This window comes from Lissotriton vulgaris, chromosome 11, assembly GCF_964263255.1.
Source record: "Lissotriton vulgaris chromosome 11, aLisVul1.2, whole genome shotgun sequence".
NCBI classification, from domain to species: Eukaryota; Metazoa; Chordata; class Amphibia; order Caudata; family Salamandridae; genus Lissotriton; species Lissotriton vulgaris.
The window spans coordinates 493,460,314-493,463,408 of NC_141699.1; the positions used below are offsets into that span (position 1 = coordinate 493,460,314).

The 3,095-nt window shown below is 64.2% G+C and overlaps 1 non-coding gene and 1 pseudogene across 1 annotated transcript; both read right to left on the reverse strand.

The window, feature by feature from the left end:
- Positions 1-994: 994 nt before the first annotated feature.
- On the reverse strand, positions 995-1,101 carry LOC147682149 (U6 spliceosomal RNA). Its single transcript, XR_015302173.1, has one exon. It is a non-coding gene; the product is annotated as a U6 spliceosomal RNA (small nuclear RNA).
- Positions 1,102-2,476: 1,375 nt separating this feature from the next.
- On the reverse strand, positions 2,477-2,595 carry LOC147682150 (5S ribosomal RNA; annotated as a pseudogene).
- Positions 2,596-3,095: the final 500 nt, after the last annotated feature.

A 3,095-nucleotide genomic window follows, 5' to 3' on the forward strand; every position in this document is an offset into this window, starting at 1 on the left:
ACACCCTCGCCCCCAGGGAAGACCACCTGACAGGCGAGGAACCGCAGAGCCGCCGAGGGCCGGGGCCCAAAAGGGCGGACCCCGAAGAGCTCGTAGAACGAGAGAGGGAGTAAGCAAGTGTATTGCGATGTGCATAGCGCACGTATCACCCAAAGGCATCAAGGAGCGTGCCTTGGGAACCCGACCTGGGATTCCCCTGTGAGATAACCCCAGCAGGATACAAGGTGAGAGCCAGGCATCCCGCCGCCAGGGGCCCTAGCGGAGACTAAGTAAGCATCTGCCCAGAGTTGCAGAGTGTGAATACGTGAGACGAGTAGGCACCGGCATGAGAATACTCGAGCCCATGGAAGTATGTAGGCCTAAGACCCACCGAGGCGGGGAACCGAACCCCGGTCCAGGACCAATCTCAGTTACCGGGACTGCCGCCACCAACCCCTGAGTCACACTTCTCCACTAACATGGAACGCTTCCCGAACCCGCGTGTCCTCCTCGCGCAGGAGCCGCGTGTATACATGCTGCCGAGGCGAGCACTGGAATACCTGCGGGAACCCAGCAGCAAAGCCACAACCCCCGAGCAAGCAGCGTCCACCGCTCCAGAACCAGGCCTGCACAAGGAGGCAGGCCAGCCGACAAGAGCCGGCTCAACACCGACGCCGAGAGCGGGGGACCCAACCACTGTACGGGAAGATCCGGGATCGGCCAGGAGGCTCGAATCGCTGGCTCGGCCAAAGGAGAAGGAACCCGGGGCGGAGGACCCCGCCGGGAACCAAACACAGGAACGCACCCCGACCAGCGTGGCAACCACGCGCGGGTGCCAGGCACCATACCACTGCCACGTTCCAAAACAAGGCCATGCGCCGCCGAGCGCCCATGAGCACCCCGGCCCAGCCCAAGCGAATCCAGCCGAGGACCCGCGACAACAGAGGGCACGGGGGAAACGCGCACAACAGCCGAATGGCCCCGCAAAAGACCGGGCACCCCCAGGACCCAGGCGGATTCCATGGAACGCTTCACGAATTAGCGTGTCAACCTTGCGCAGGGGCCATGCTAATCTTCTCGGTAGCGTTCCAATTTTAGTATATGTGCTGCCGAAGTGAGCACCAGAATCCGGGCAGGAGGGCCGAGACCCCCACCGTGAACAGAGTCACCGGCGGCAGACCGAGACGAGGCCCCAGGCGCTGTAGCCCACCGGGGTCCGGGTGATACCAGGCAACGAAGGAAGATCCGACTCAGTCGAACCGCCTCCCCCTAGTCGGACCCTGCGGACAGGACAGCCCGAAGGGCTAGGACCGGCTACTCCGCTCAAGAAAACAATCCCCGAGCAAGGAAACCAAAGGGAGCGAAAACAGCACCCCCCCCGAAGGCTGACACAGCTCCACACCACCAGGACGACTGTCAAGACCTGGGGGCATTGAAGCACAGGCGCAACCGACGGCAGGTCACCCTGTTAGCCAGGAGGACCACCAGCAACTACCGTGTAGCGCGACTGCCGGAGACCTAATCGACCCAGCGCCCAAGGGCGCCCCCCCCTGAACGAACCAGAGGGGAGGACGGGGCCCACCGAAGGAGGACAAGCCCGAGACGGGCACCGAAGGGACCACCGCCCCTAGAGCAGGGAGCCGACGGAGGGGAGACACCGCCGAACCAGACGAGGCCAATCCAACACACCTCCAGACGGGGAACACCCCGACCCCCGCCCGGTGAAGAAGAACCACCAGGCGGGCCAGGTGCCAGTACCCCTAGCCGGCAGCCCCTGGGAACCTCAGGCAGACTCCCCACCCGGAACCAACCGGGCCCGACACTGCCGAAATACTGAAATCAGACGAGATCAGGCGCAGGCAGGGCGGAATTGCCCTAGACCCCACGGGTCAGAAGGCAAACCCAACGGAAGCATCCGCAACCGAGGGCGGGATCCAATCGTAGGCCGCAGCCAACAGCACCTGGTAAACCCAGGCGGACTCCCCTCCAGTCACCAACCCGGCCCGACCCAGCACAACTTCCGAGTACGGACGAGAACAGGTGTCATTTGGGTGGTATGGCCACAGGCTCCCGGCAAGCCCTTCAGGGCCGACCATGGAAGGGGCAGGTACCCCAACCTATCGATAAGGAGGGACTCCGCGGAGAATCCGCACGGCCAGCCCGCCCGAAGAGCCCAAGAACCGTGCCAGCCACTGCCCAAGATGGGACGAAATGGAGGCGACAGCCCCCCCCCCCCCCCCCCCCCAGGGAACCCCCTGGAGCGGGACGGCCGAAGCCAGGATCTCGGGATGACCAACACGGGAGCGGCCCCACCAGTACCAGACCGGGAAATGCCGAAACCGGGGCCCGGAAGCCCCCAAGAAAGTACCTTGTGGCGACCGACCTCCCGTAACCGGGAGGAATGGCCGAAGGGCCCCACCCCTGCCAGGGCGGGACGCCCCTACAAAGAGGACAAGCCGACAAGGACGCCGGAATGGACCCCGCATGTGCGCGATAAAGCCTACAGCACCTGGTATACCCAGGCGGTCTCCCATCCAGGTACCAACCACGCCCGACCCTGCTTAACTCCTGAGACCGGACGAGATCAGGTGCTTTCATGGTGGTATGGCCGTAGGCTTAGCGCACCACACGTCCGAAAGGGTCGCAAGGCGTATGTACAAATGCCTCCGCGGAACCCCTCCCGGCATTCCCCCCGAGGCGACCACTCCCGGACACCCTTAAGGAGGAGGCCAAGCATCCCCTGGAGAGAAAGTAGCCCACTAACATCATCAGGACCTTTTGAGCCCAAGCCCCGCCGCGGCGGGGAATCGAACTCCGGTCCCGGGCTAGACCATAGTATTAGAGACTGCTGCTCTAACCATAGGGCCACAATCCTCTACCAGGGCCATACACCCCCCCCCCCCCCGGGGTCACCGAGAGGGCGACGAGGCGAGGAGGGGGCAGGGCCACCCGCCGAGCAAGGACCTCGATGGGACAGCGCGGCAACACCAGGAGACCCCGCAGAAGGTGACAGAAGAGGAGGTTGAACCCCCGCCACCTGAGGAGAGGCATCGCAGCACAGACGAGCACCCGCCGAGGCGGTGAAGTGCACCCAGTACTCGGGGTAAAACGCCATC